The sequence below is a fragment of the Pleurodeles waltl genome, chromosome 9, assembly GCF_031143425.1.
Source record: "Pleurodeles waltl isolate 20211129_DDA chromosome 9, aPleWal1.hap1.20221129, whole genome shotgun sequence".
NCBI classification, from domain to species: Eukaryota; Metazoa; Chordata; class Amphibia; order Caudata; family Salamandridae; genus Pleurodeles; species Pleurodeles waltl.
In genome coordinates, this window is record NC_090448.1 from 787,179,183 (window position 1) to 787,194,669 (window position 15,487).

The following is a 15,487-nucleotide window of genomic DNA, read 5'->3' on the forward strand; positions in this document are numbered from 1 at the left end:
AATCAGAACGCACAGAAGCAACAGCAGAGCAGCAAAAGGGAGACATGGAGGTGCTTCTCATCCAGCGTGCATGCAGACGCAGGGCACAGCAACAACAACAGCAGCTACCACAACACCAGCAGGGACCCCAAAGGCAACGCAGAAGGCAGGTGAGGATATTCCTCACCAGGACAACCCTTCATGGCCTCAGGGAACATTACATCAACCAGAGGTACAGGTTGAACTGGCAAGCCATTCAGCACCTGCTGCACAACACTGAGCCACAGTTGGCACCCAGCTTGCTGACACCCGCACTATCCCAACAGAAACCAAGCTGCTAGCTGTACTTCACATGTTGGCAAGTGGCTCCTTCCAAACCACTGGCGCCCTGGTTGCCAGAATATCACAGCCATCATTCTCTGCCTTCTTGCCCAAAGTACTGGATGCCATCATTGGACACCCTGCCACATCTGCTTCCCAAACACACAGCAGAAGCAGCAGGAGACCAAACAGGTGTTTTACCTCATAAATGGATTCTCACACGTCCTTGGTGTCATTGACTGCACACATGTGCGCCTTGTGCCACCTGCTGCAACTGAACACCTATACCGCAGCAGGAAGCACACACACTCCATTAATGTGCAGGCCACTGTGGATCACAAAGGATTGATCACCAGTATCGTGGCAAAGTATCCTGGCAGTGGTCATGACTCATTCATCTTCCGTCACTGTACAATCAATCAACACTTCCAGGATGGACGATATGGCAATGGACTACTTGTTGGTAAGTACAGAAACCTACTTATATACACACTACACAGCAACCCTCTAGGACACACAACACATACACCATGACAGCAACATGTGGACAGGAACACACTGAGGTTGTGACACCGCTAGCCATGTTTGATAGGTCTGCAGTGAACGTGTCACCCATCTGAAATTAGTGTACAGTCTAATGTCAATACGTCAATGATCACAACGTATGGAGAGGTTTGGCTAGTTGTCACCTTGCAAAATGTAAGCGTCTCACTGATGTTTAAATTAATCCATTGCATATGTCTAAAGGTATGGGATGTCCAGGGTACATAGATGCTAACGTGTTACCACCACTGTCAATTTTAATCTGTGTACGGAACAATCATCTCACCCCCAGTGAAGACACAGGGACACCTGTATCACAAATCACAATGCTAGGGAGTGCACACTGTACTGCAAATCCCAAAACATACTGCTGACAACCGATCAGCAGGCAAACACCAGTTCAGCCAAGGAAACAACCCAATGCAGATGTTACATCCTAGAAGCCTAGGAATTAACACAATCACACAAGACAACTACTGCCATGCAAGGTGATATTAATGGGGCAAGATACGTCAACATGATCCCAATCATTTTCTCTTTCAGCTGATCAGGGGTATGGGATCCAGCCATGGATTATGACACCATTTGGCAACCCAAGGACTGCAGCAGAGCGTGCCTACAATGAGGCACATAGGAGGACACTCACCATAGTGGAGAGGGCCTTTGGCAACCTCAAGTCGAGATTCAGGTGCCTCGAGATCACTGGTGGCAGCCTCCTATATTCACCAGAAACGGTCTGTAAGATCATTTTAACATGTGCCATCCTGCACAACATTTGTATACAAAGGAACATTCCCCTATTAGAACCAGAGCCACAAATGCCTGAAGAGGAGGAGGAGGAGGATGCTGGCCTGCAACATGAGGGGGAACAACAAAACACAGCTGCTGGATTGCGCAGGTGCCAACATATTGTGAACAATTTCTTTAGAAACAACTCACCATCACCACTGTAGCAACAGATGTAAATAAACACAGATAATAATCACCATATCATGGTCTGGGTAATAATTTTTGCTCACCTTTATCTCTAACTATCAGAATAAGAGTGTAGCCTCATGGAGCATTGCTGACATACAGATCAGGAAACAGAACATTCCAAAGCAATTGTGATGCGTATTATACAACAGTCACATACACACACACTGTAAATGACATATATCCTGTACATTTCACCTTTGAAGGGCAATAGCAGAGGACCACACCTATTTCACACATACATGTTGGCAACATGGTTCATCGCAGCATATGGCACACAAGTAAGACACCATTAGTCTATAAGGGAAAAAATGCCTCATACATGAGGCAGTGGATGTGCTATTGCATTGGTAACAGGAATGTATGACCAGACCCTTAACGGCAGTAAGTCGTATAGCACCTAACTTTGCAAGGACTATCTGTGACTAGAGTTCCATATAAGCAGAACATAGACAGCACAAGTGCCACACCTATGACAAGCATTGCGCACATGACATTCCATGTACATGTCAGCCAATGTCCTAACTCCTGACACACCCATGCTCCTGGTCTCACCCCACCTGTATGAAGAGGTCCCTGGAATGGTAATATGTGTACCCAGATATTCCCTCCTCTACACACACAGACTAACAATAGTAATCCAGTGTGCGTCACCCTTTCGTATGGTATGCCATTGTCATAGTACATCTGACTGCATGGACGTCAGGTCAATTAATACACCGGCTTGTAGTTTCTAAGCCCTGTTATCACCTGTAGATTGCTTCCCATGTGAAAGGTACTGTTGGCCATTTGAACTCAAATCTCACCTACAGGACTTGTGAGAAACTGATGCAGCACACACCTGTGAGCACCTCCATGCAGACCACCCATTTGAACATGCACTGCCCTTGCAGATGCTTGAAACAGCATAGAAGCTGCCATTTTGTCGATTACACTGTTATGCATTGCTAGAAAAATAAGCTGTGTAACATAGCCCTTGGGTTATGTGTCACCTTCCAAAACACAGGACAAACACAGTCTTCCATGTCAACTGTCTTGTTCTTCCTCCGACCAGTGTAAGTCAGACCACTGAGTATGTACCTTGTGAAATTGTTGGATCCTGATTGACCCTGCATCCTGTCAGCCTGACTGGCACCTGTCTGTGTGTTACCCTAAAGGTTCCTTGTGTCTACATATGTACCACACTAGCTGTCCCAACCCTCACATTCCTCCGGGGGTATTTAGTCAGGTGCTTCCTCAATGCATACTCAAATACATTGTATAGCATAATCTGCTTTTATATTGTACCATAATTGTAATCTTGTCTCCAAATACCCAAATCATGGCCTATCCCTTGTCTGGGTCTCCTGTATGCATGAACAACAAAGTGGGACAGTGTACGAGGGCCGTATGCAGGGATTGGGTATGGTGCCTCCAGCAGAACCAGCAACCTCTGATAATGTGCATGAAAATTCCACACGTTAGGACACTGACAGTTCACACGCTGAATCAGATTGCTCACAACATATTGATGGCCTGTGCGTGCTGAATAGCTGCAAGATTAATCAACACATAGGGGGTTATTACAACTTTGGAGGAGGTGTTAAACCGTCCCAAAAGTGACGGTAAAGTGACGGATATACCACCAGCCGTATTACGAGTTCCATAGGATATAATGGACTCGTAATACGGCTGGTGGTATATCCGTCACTTTACCGTCACTTTTGGGACGGATTAACACCTCCTCCAAAGTTGTAATAACCCCCATAGGCTATGATGTTCTCAGATGCAGTGAGAACTTTACAGGCCAACCTGTGTACAAATGTTGTAATGACACCTGCCGGAACATGACTCCTGGGATATGATCTCACTCATCACACCAAGGTTGCCCTGTTGACAGTCTCATAACACGTCTGCAGTGACAGGGTGGGACCATCCCCATGTAGGTTCTCATGTCCTCATCGACTTTACTTCCATTGATCTCCGAAGGATACTCAGTTGATACAGGAATAGCCGCCACTGACTCATGATGAGACCTGGACGTAACTGTGACAACATAGAACCCTAAAAATATACAGGATCAACAATGGACCACACACATGAACCAGACACCTCTGTGCAATTGATCACTGGAAATATGTGGCCACGTGCTGCCTCGTCTGCTGGTCCACCACTGCCACAGGAGAGTTGTGGCTCAGTCATATGACTACAACTGTGGGGTGATGTTACAGTTGTGGGTCACTTTGGCTTTCCGTGTCAATAACATGGTAGCCACTTAGGGGGTCATTCCGACCCTGGCAGTCATGGACCGCCAGGGCCGGGGACGGAGGAAGCACCGCCAACAGGCTGGCGGTGCTTCAGGGGCAATTCTGACCGCGGCGGTAAAGCCGCGGTCAGAAAAGGGAAACCGGCGGTTTCCCGCCGGTTTTCCCCCGCCCCAGGGAATCCTCCACGGCGGCGCTGCAAGCAGTGCCGCCATGGGGATTCCGATCCCCTTCCCGCCAGCCTGTTCCTGGCAGTTTACACCGCCAGGAAGAGGCTGGCGGGAACGGGTGTCGTGGGGCCCCCTAACAGGGCCTAATTAAGATTTTCAGTGTCTGCAAAGCAGACACTGAAAATCGCGACGGGTGCCACTGCACCCGTCGCACACCAGCAACTCCGCCGGCTCCATTCGGAGCCGGCTTCATCGTTGCTGGGGCTTTCCTGCTGGGCGGGCGGGCGGCCTTTTGGCGGTCGCCCGCCTGCCCAGCGGGAAAGTCAAAATGACCGCTGCGGTCATTTGACCGCTGCGGTCATTTGACCGCGGTACGGTCTTTTGGCGGTCTCCGCCTGGCGGGCGGCGCCCGCCGCCCGCCGGGGTCGGAATGACCCCCTTAGTCTGTACATGTGCTTGACTCACGGTGGGTTCACCAACAAGTGCCTAGGAAGCAGTATCCAAATTTCCAGGACATGTGATGGGCAACTTTTGGACCATTGACATGAACAAGCGTCTGCCATCTATCCGGTGCATGCTTGTCATTTGTGGTGTCTACGTTACCCAAAATCTTGGAAGTGCACACAACAGATGTTGCAACATGTATGACTAACACATGTCCTCCCTCATTTCCACACTGACTTGCATCTAAGGTTTGGACACATTGACTTCACATTCATACAAGCATATTTGCAATAATGCATCTTGTGATGCACACACACTGGGTCAACAACTACATTAGTAGCCAATGCACACACATTGAGCCATAGGCATTGAGGTATTGTACTTATTTGCGTCACATTGCTATCCTCTCCTGACGCTAAACATGCCTAATTTGTGCAATACCTATATGTAGGCCACATATATGGCCATCTAGTGCGTCAGAGAAGAGTGAAAATCCTGTTAATGAAGTAGCGGATCATGGTCCGCAGCAGTATGATGTCTCACATGTGCCCATACATTGTCAAGACCAAAGTGGGTGCACTCAGCCTATCTCAGTTGTGTCACAAATGTTACATACATTAAAATGGTAAAATGACCCAAACCCAGTTAATGCCCTGAAATTTTGACGCATATGCGTCAAAATATGACGCACAAGCGTAAAAAAATGACGCTTATGCCCGAAAAACGACGCATAATGCCCTGAAAACACCATTGACTCTTCCACACTGTACCTCAGCAAATTGTTTGAGTGTTAGACTATTTCCAGATATATGGATGGAGGTTAATTTTTACTCCTGTGCGTCGAAAAAAATGATGCCCAGACTGAAAGCGTCAAAGTTTTTTGACGCATAACGACAAAAACTCCCGCCAGTTTAGGCAGGAAGTGATGTAATAGGCTATCCTGTTTACAGATTATGTACAGTGGCTGTACTTTCACTTTCACTTTGCAGTCTGTGATTCTTATAGACTGTGTGGTTGTGTTGAGAGTTTTGTCTGGTTAAATTGTGCTTTTGTCTCCTGTGTGGTCCATTACTTGTCATTTTGTGAATAAAATATTGTTGTTGTATCCTGTCTGAGTGTTTATTGTGTACAATTGTCTAGTATTGTATTGTCTTTGTTTTTTTGGGAGTCTGTTGTGGGTAGTGATAGTTTGGGGATAGTTGGGCTGTTTCAGTTGTTTAGTTTATGTTTTTCATATTCTACTTTCCCCCGATTCTCTTTTTTTCCCCTTTCATCCCCTATTTCCCTTTTTTCTGCTAAGATGTTGGGTAGGCCTCGTCTTGGCAAGATGGGTGACGAGGAGCTTGGGTGTTTCATATTGCTGGTGTGCCATTTCCTCCCCCTTATGATTGAGGCAGGTGGGCGGGTGATACAGGGGTATCACACCGAGGCACGGAGGCTCCTGTGGGGAAAGGTATTGCATCACCTGCAACGCATCTATCGGACCCCAAGGAGTGACCACCAGCTGAAGCACCGCTGGGCTGACCTCATCTCCAGGGAGCAAGATCTGCTGGACCACCTGGGCATTGTGATTGGTGGCCCTGTTGGTGAGTACAAATCATGTACATGTGCACAATTAAATGCTCTGTAGAGACATCAGATGATTTGTACAATATCTGCAGGCAATGTTGTTGAGTGTGTGGAATGCTTTGGAAACATACAGGGTCATTTGTGTACTATGTTAAGGACAACATTTGCTAGCTGTTAGGAAGCAAGTGCTCTGCAAACTTACTGAATACTTTTGCTTAATGTAAGTTGGTGCCATCTTTGTGTCAAACAGCAACACAAATCAGGAGCCAATTATGTATAGATATAGGTCACATTTGCCTGTGAGGTATAGATTTTGAAAACATTACCAACATTTGTTGACGCAACAGCTAGACTGACTTTCGAAACACTACATGAGGCTGAAAATTAGTGCAGGCTTCACGTCAATTGATGATAGCAATGTGGCCGAAACATATGTCTCATGTGTGTCTGGTGAGTGTGTAAAGAAAGTTATCACTGAAGTTCTATAAATTTTAGGGATTATTGTGGCCCTTCGTCATTTCGGATACATGTCAGATCTGGATTTGGAGACATAGGGGACAAGTTCAAGCTGCCCTCAGCTAACATCTTTGACTGGTATTTGGTGTTTGTTCCACCTTTCGTTTACGGATGGCTGGGCAAAGGTATGCACATGGGTTCATATCTCTATGGTTGGTGCAACTCATCATAGCTGGGCCACATCAAATGAAGAATCTGTTACAACATGAGGGCTTACAACTGTACCTGCCCCTCTGTACATTGTACCTGTGTGTCATGAATTTGTCATGGGCACAATGGCTGGTTGAGATGTCTCCCTTGAATACACATGATGAGGCGAATACACTCCATTATTATGGGGGTCATTCTGACCCTGGCGGTCCATGACCGCCATGGCGGAGGGCGGCGGAAGCACCGCCAATAGGCTGGCGGTGCTTCCTGGGCGATTCTGACCGTGGCGGTAAAGCCACGGTCAGAAAAGGGGAGCCGGTGGTTTCCCGCCGGTTTCCCGCTGGCCCAGGGAATACGCCATGGCGGCGCTGCTTGCAGCACCGCCTTAGGGATTCCGACCGCCTTCCCGCCAGCCTGTTTCTGGCGGTGTCCACCGCCAGAACCAGGATGGCGGGAACGGCTGCCGTGGGGCCCCTGGGGGCCCCTGCACTGCCCATGCCACTGGCATTGGCAGTGCAGGGGCCCCCTAACAGGGCCCCACAAAGATTTTCACTGTCTGCTGTGCAGACAGTGAAAATCGCGACGGGTGCCACTGCACCCGTCGCACCCCTGCAACTCCTCCGGCTCCATTCCGAGCCGGCTTCATTGTTGAAGGGGCTTTCCCGCTGGGCCGGCCGGCGGTCTTCTGGTGGTCGCCCGCCGGCCCAGCGGGAAAGCCGGAATGGCCGCCGCGGTCTTTTGACCGCGGAGCAGTCTTTCGGCGGGAACCGCTTGGTGGGCGACGACCGCCGACCGCCGCGGTCAGAATGACCGCCTATGTCTGCTCACTAATAAAGGAGCATGTTTGCCACCACATGATAGTTAGGGCCACTGCATGTGTGCAGATATGTGTGTAAAACTCACAGGAGACCCATGATATGTATATGTTAGCCGTGCTATATTGGATGCAGTGTCATCATGTCAGAGTGGCTTTACTTACTTATGTAATCATACACATTGTATTTGTCTTTGGAATTGTTGGACAGTGCACGGATTTTGAGCACATATCTCCCTTCCATGCCTTACAGGTGGACCCGGACCATACACTGTTGGCAAGGTGGCTACATTCGAGGACCCAGGCAACTCCAGTAAGTGTTGATATGTCTGTTATGTGTTGTGTTTGCTGGTGATGTGTGATGGACTCCTGTGTGTTTAACACATAGCAAGGTGTGATGCGCTGCCCAATCATTTGTTTTGTTCCATGAGTGGGTTTTCATTTTATCACCATCTTTGGGTTGGCCAATCCTTATCCTATTGTCTTATTTAGGGATTTTAGGTCAGTCCTGTAGGCCCGCAATGTGAATGGGGATGAGTCATGTGGAGAACACTTGTATCTGCAAGAGCTGCACTGGACCTAATCTGTGATTTAGTCAGCCTGTCAGACCCACATTCTCCCAGAATGGGGCTGCTAAATGCTTACTCACAGACTTCTGCTTTCCAATTCACTAATGTACTCATTAAACTGTAGGATGAACTTCCTAGCAGCATGTAGCTCCACATGTAGTGCTACGAGTATGTGGCACTTGAGTGCAATGGCCTAGGTGTGCATGCAACTCATGGCCAGGGGTGTTGTTGCATCTCTGTGTTTGTTGTAAGTCATGGTTACTGGAAGTATATGATGTGGACAAAGGTCTGCATTTCCAGACATGTGTGGCGCTGGGATTGGTCAAGGGTTTGCTGTCTCCTTTTTGTAGATACACCTTACCTATGGTGTGGGTGTAGAGCCAAACACATGTTCAGCTTTCCTAAGATTCCTGGGTGTCCATGTTGTTTGCAATTGTTAGTTGTTACTCCACCCCCCACCCTCAAACACAGGCATGGGTTTGTGAATAGTGTACCTAAGACTGATGATACAAGTTTGGTACACAGACATGAAAATCAGTGAATCTTTTGTCTGAACCTAGTATACACACTCATTTTTCCCACATGAGTACTATACTAGCAAGTCCATTTACAACTTGCAGATCATGTGGCCCTAGATTTCCATCCCGTACAATGACATTTTTAGCCCTGGCATTGGCGGAGGATGTGCTGCATGATTGTTAGCTGACAACTTGCAGAACTATGATGCCAAAACATACCAGTTGTTACCCATCTTGTAGGGTTTGGATGTGCTATGTGTGATAGAACCTTTGTAGGCTGGCCTGCCATGTGCTTTCTCAGGGACATTCAATGATCTGTATGATGATATGAGCTGTTACAAATACAGTAGATGTATTGTCTGATTTATTTCTTGTGCATTTCACACAATGCAGTTCCTAATGCTATTTTTTTTATTGGTCTTCACAGCTGCAAATATGACACCCATCCAGGTGCGGAAATTCCAAAGGCGGGCAATGAGGTATCATCATATACTTCAGGTAGAGTCTGGGTACCGAAGAATGGCCCGCAGATACTGGAACGAACGGGGCTCTGGAGCCTGGAGGGCATTCCCACAGGGCGGCCCTTCTTTGCACACCACAGCCAGCACCACCCCCACTACCACCCAGGTGGCACCACCAACAGCTGGGACCGTTTTGGCAACCACATCAGCAAGTGCTCCAGGCCCTAGCACAGCACCACCTGCAGGGCAGCCTACAGCCATGGACACTACACGGCCCCACACTTCCTCAGCTGGCACCCAGACCACCCCAGCTGCAGCTATTGACTGTGCTGCTTTTGTTGAGATGCAGCGTAAATTGGACCGTGTCCTGCAAAAAATGAGTCGCCTGCAGCAGGATGTGCAACATATAAACCGGCGGGTGCGGTCAATCAAGCGGACCCTCTGGAGGGCCAAGCTATAGACATGTTGACGGACAAATAAAACAATTACAAAAAAATATATATTTGTTTAGTATAGGATAGTATTTGTTTAGGTTAGTATCTGTTGTCCTCCATGTGACCCGTCTCATAAGGGGGGGTGAGGGGTTGATGTTTAGAGCGTTTCGTTAAATGTGATAAGTAAGTTTAGCTTAGGTTAGTTAGGGACAGTTGTGGGTAATGCGTAGTTAGGGTAGATTAGGGTAGGTAAGGCTTTTCCCCGAGTTTTCTCTTCTGTTTTTACAGTTTAATAAATATGTAGTAAACCCTTTACAGTATGTGTGACATGCTTGTAGATCAGGGCCTTGGCATGAGTGTACATGATTTCTTTTGTATTACAATGTATGTCCTATGCTACAAACAAATCCCAAATTAGCTGTAACATTGGCAGCTACCCCAAAGCAACCTTGCAAAGATTAGACCATTCATTGCAACCACCAATCACAGTTCCTATGGATCCAAACGTGTTTTTTTCAATAAGTATGTTTTCAATGTCACATACAGTGCTTCCAGATTTGGTACTGGGGACACTGTGTTATGTCTGACCGCAGTCTGAAGTTCAAGGAAACCCTTATAAGCTGAGTGGTACTAAGCACTCTTGTAGTATTGTGTTCATGACTCACATAGATCATTTGTTACACTGTTCAGCATGATTACTTATTTGGATGTAAACTCAGACACCTCCATTCATGCAGTTTGGTGACTGTTCGCTTAGATTTGTGGGCAATGTTATATGTGTTAGTTTTGCATGGAGGCAACATTTTGCAGGCACTATTTAATGGCTTAGATATCCCTTGAGGAAGCATTATTCTGTCCAACACAGCATTATGGTGTATAGTTTCTCTTTTCATCAGATATTACCCTCAGGAAGGGCAGAGTATGGTAGAATCCAGGCCACTGTGCATAGTTAGCAGACTACATTATTTCAGGACAGTTGTATTGACAAGCTATGTAATTTTAAGGAGGCACAATTCAGTGGTGTATTGCACGGTTGATGTGTCACATTACACAGAGACATAATGGTTGTGGAAGTGCTATTTATTGAAAAGTGCTGTAGTGCTATATGTACATTGTCCATGATTGTGAGTCCATTATAGTGACATATTTTATTGTGATCCTACACAAGTGCTAAAGGACAATGCATTTGACATGCTGGGGTGATGTGTCAGACAGTGCAGAGGGACAGGATTTGCCAATGAGTAAGTGAGATACAATCAAAAGGCAGGCTGACAAGATATACAGTGGTTTGCATAACAGTCATTGAGTACAGTTGTTGCAAGACTGGCATGTTACGAATCGCAAGACCTTGGTAATAGGTGGCCATGTGGCAGGGACTAGTGCTTCCGGGTACTTTTACGTGTGAAGGTGATCTGTTCCATGTCTTCTTCTTCTGATGTGTGTGTTGCCTCCTTTGTCCTTGGTGGTGGTGGTTGTGAAGGGGCAATACACACCTCAGTGTTTGAAGACGTGGAGTCAGACATCACGGTAGCTGCACACATTGACAGGATTGCTGTGGTAGGTGTTGGGTCAACTGTATTACGGCTGTGCTGATTTCCTTCAGCCTTTTTCTACTTCCTGCAAGATAGTTGTTCGCCCTTGCATAGCTGCTGCCTGTTCTTCAGTTGACATCACCCTGGGGTTTGCCCAGGAGTGAGCACCTCACAGGGAAAAGCCAGGAGGGGTTCCACAGTGGTATGCGTTCAGCGCCTCGATACCTTAGGGTCGGAGTGCGCTTTACAAGTACGAATTTACATTACATTTACATTACATTACATTTTACATCATGCACAAACGCACCCCTGGCTGCCATAGTTTGCATCCCCACCCGCACCTCCTTGGCCAGCTCCCGCTGCACTCCGACTACAGTTCTCTCAAAGCTGGTGCGTGTGTCATCTGAGTCCTCAGCTGTATTGGAGCTGGCAGGTCTTACAATTGGGGTGGTGGGTGGGTCCTCTGTGATGGCTGCTTTTTCTGTGCTCCTCCTTGTGACTGGAGGTGGGGTCTGGAGGGTACCAAGGACATCTTGGAGGGTTTGGTGGCTGATGTTTGTCAGCTCGTCATCCATGTCATCAGGGTAGTCCTGGACAGGCATATCCGCAGGAGATCCATCGTCCTCTGCAATTAAATAGGGTACAATTAGTGTGTCTGTGTTGTGGCATTAGTGATGTGACATGCCTGCCTTGTGATGATTTCACATTGTGATCTTGTTTCCTGTTCATTGATCCAGTCTTTCAGATGGGCATTCTCCCAGGCCTATGCCCCACCTGCATGTCACATGTATTGTGGTAAGTTATTAGACTTGTTGGCATCATCTCCTCTAGGTGTTGGTTTTGGCCAAATAGTGATTTGCCACCTTCTTGTCCTATTCAACCGTCCGTCTACATCCATTCTCATGGTGAGACCTTTCACTGGCTGTGGGTGCTCTGATGGCACTAGCAGCACACTTAACAATCTGGACCTGCCCCATGCTCTGATCTTTCACATCCACTTATATGTAGTTGAAATGTAGCGTATACTATGCATAGCATTGTTATGGCACAATATGGATGTCAGCATTGGTAATGTGTACAGCTGATGTTGGGGAATGTGTGGAGATTGGATTACCCTGATTGTCGTAGCAGTGTCCTATTTCCTCCTCTGACTGTGCAGGTGTATTTCAGTGATCAGTTACATGTGTCCTCCCCCTCAATGCTGTTGTCTGAGCAGTATGACATTTGTGATGTTGCATTGTGACCCAGGCACAGGATTGACCCTGACATAAGCTGCATGGGTGTGACATTAGTGGTGTGTAGCTCCTAATGTTGATGACATTGGCTGATGTTTGTGGCAACTATGGGCATTCACAATTGACAGGACTGGAACATTTGTCTTGTTTCCGGGGATTGTTAAAGTTGTCATCCTCAACCCTCTAATTTAGGTGTGTATGATCCATGGGGACGTTACTGTCATTGGCTACTTGAGCTGCACACACAGCGGAGGTGGTAGTGGCAAATGTTGTCACTGTTACATTCCAGTTGTCGGTATGGCTAGAGGTTGTTAATTGGGCCCTAGTTAATGTAGGGGGTACAGTGGCTGATATGTGACAGGATGTCAGTTTGACGTTGTGCTCTTACCTCCTGGCGTGGCTTTACCTTTGCTACATCGTTGGCATGGCAGCATACCCCCATAGAACTGTTGTTGGTGTTGTGTTATGGTGTGCCCCAGCTTTTCTCTGTACAGGCCATGCCCCTGTGCCGTTCCCCTTTACCCATGCCACTCCTTGTATATGATGACTTCCATGCATTTTGTAGTCGGTATCCCCCCCCCCGGTTGTAGTTGACATTAGTGCATTTTAATTCCCCATGCAACTTACCCTGCATGTGCATTGTCGCCTGGTAGTCTGCGCTGTCCTGTCCTTGAATCCTTGTGATGATCTCCTCAGGTATGACGTCTGCCACCATCTCCTCCATGTGGTCCAGGGCCTCCTGGTGTGCTGGACTCCCACCTCCAGTCTGCAGTGCTGCCTTCCTGTTCCTGGCCATCTTTTCCTTGATCCTGCGCTTGCAGTCATGCCAGCGTTTTTTGCACTTGATGACTGTTCTGCGTACTTCTGCCACACTGTTAATCTTGTCAACAATTTGTTGCCATATTGCCTCTCTCCTACTGATTGGCAACTTTGAGGTGACAAACAGTTGGTTCTGGTGTTCCGTCACCTCTTTTACCAGGATTTTCTGCTCCGCTGCACTGAAGCGACACTTTCTTTTCTTCTTCTCCCTGTCCTGGTTCTTGTGTGGGTCCTCCTGGCTTGTTCCTGGTCTGTTGTCATCTTCCTGGGGTCTGTACAGGCATCTGAAATCCATTTTGGCTCTCCTCTGCTGAAATGGCTGTGTTTGATGGGAATTTTGACGCTATTGCGTAAAAAACCGCTGCATATCCGGTTTGCGGTGTCGTAAATCGGCCCACAGTCATTTCCACCACGTTAACGTTGTTTTCCTTTATGACGTGACGCTGCGGTGTGCGTAAAAAAAAAATGACTTACACCTGTGGTTTGCGCCGCCGTGCGTCAAAGTATAAATTTGACGCCTGCACGGTGCAAAGAAATGGCGTTAGCCGGCGGTAATATTTTTGACCCAAAACTGCATTGGTGCAGTTTTGCGTCAAAAAGTATAAATATGGCCCTTAGTAAATCAATGAGCATCTGCGGTTGGGCTGTTGTTCGATGGGTGGTTGTAGGCATAAAAGCCCAAGACCACGAGAGCAACTCTGCCATCCTTGATAATTTTACTTTTGTTCCGAGGTTCCCTTCCAGGTCTTCATTTGGGCAGAGTTTGTGGGGCCCAATCTCAAGAGATCCCTCAAGCTGCATATTTTGTGCTCCTCAGGTCGACTCTGTTTGAAAAACCCCAAGTGTAAAAGACATGTTATTGGAATCCCTTACCTGTAGTATCGAAGGTGTGCCCTCCCTTGAACCTTTTCTGTACAGGCCTAGGTGAGAGGGGGCAATAATTGTTTTTGGTGGCTCACAAGCTGAACTCAGCTACTGACCTATCCTTGCCAGTTAAGTCCAGTGACTTGGGAAAGACAAGTGTTTCCACGTGTTTAATTTTCTGTATGTTTGGAAAGAAATTGTCTCAATTCATTTGTTGATTCGTTTTTCAATAATGTCAGCAAGCATAAGATCGTGCGAGCAGGAGGGCTACTCTGCAGTCACAAGAGCTTAGCCATGGCTGCTATTTGTAAACGTGGTGGCTGCAAGATGGAGGATGGATATTGTCCATAAAGAACGAAAAGGACACCCCAATACCTGTTGTATTGTTACTAGGACATGTCTAGGAGAATATACCATTGTGCATATTTATACTTCTCTTGCACTGTATTAGCGCCAAAAATTCTGACACTAAAACGGCACATAGCTAACTCCATATATACATTTTTAAGCTAGACCCGTCTAGGGTCAAAATATTGGAGTTAGCTCCATGTTTAGGATGTGTGAAACCTCCTGGCCTCATTGAGATGCAAGGTAGGCATTCCCGTCCTAAACACAATGCTAATCGCCTAGCACCATATTAATTCCCGACGCAAAAACAGAGTAAGCGAAGGAAGCGGACTAAAAAAATGGCGCAAAGTCCAATAGCATCAAAAATTAACACCTCATTAGACCCAGGCGGTAAAAAGAGGCTCACACACCACAACTCATAGAGAAAACCCAGAAGGAGCCTTGGAAACTGCCAGGAGAACATGGAGGTTCTGCTGCCCCAGCTTGGTACATGCCGAAGACAGCACATCCAACCACCACCACTGCAGCAACCACAAACCCCACCACAACAGCCATAGAGGCAGCGCAGAAGGAGGAAGCACATTTTCCATCAGCGAATCACCATCTTAGGAATGAGGGAACAAGTTGTGGTCCGGATGTCCACCGTACGCCTGCTGCACCTGACGGTGCCACACATCACGGCAAGACTGCAAACTACCCATAACTCCCACCCATTACAAAGCTTCTCACTGTTCTCCACATGATGGATCACTCCAGACAACGGGCGCTTTAGTGGCTGGTATCTCCCAGTCATTCTTTTCCATCTGCCTACCAGAGGTCCTGGACGTACTCCTACACCTCACTCCACAACACATCTGCTCCCAAAACTCCCAGCAGCTGCAGCATGAGACCAAGCAAGGTTTCCATCAGATAGCTGGGTTTCCACATGAGCTGAGTGCAATGGACTATACCAATGTCCAGCTGGTGCCACCTGCAGCTATGAA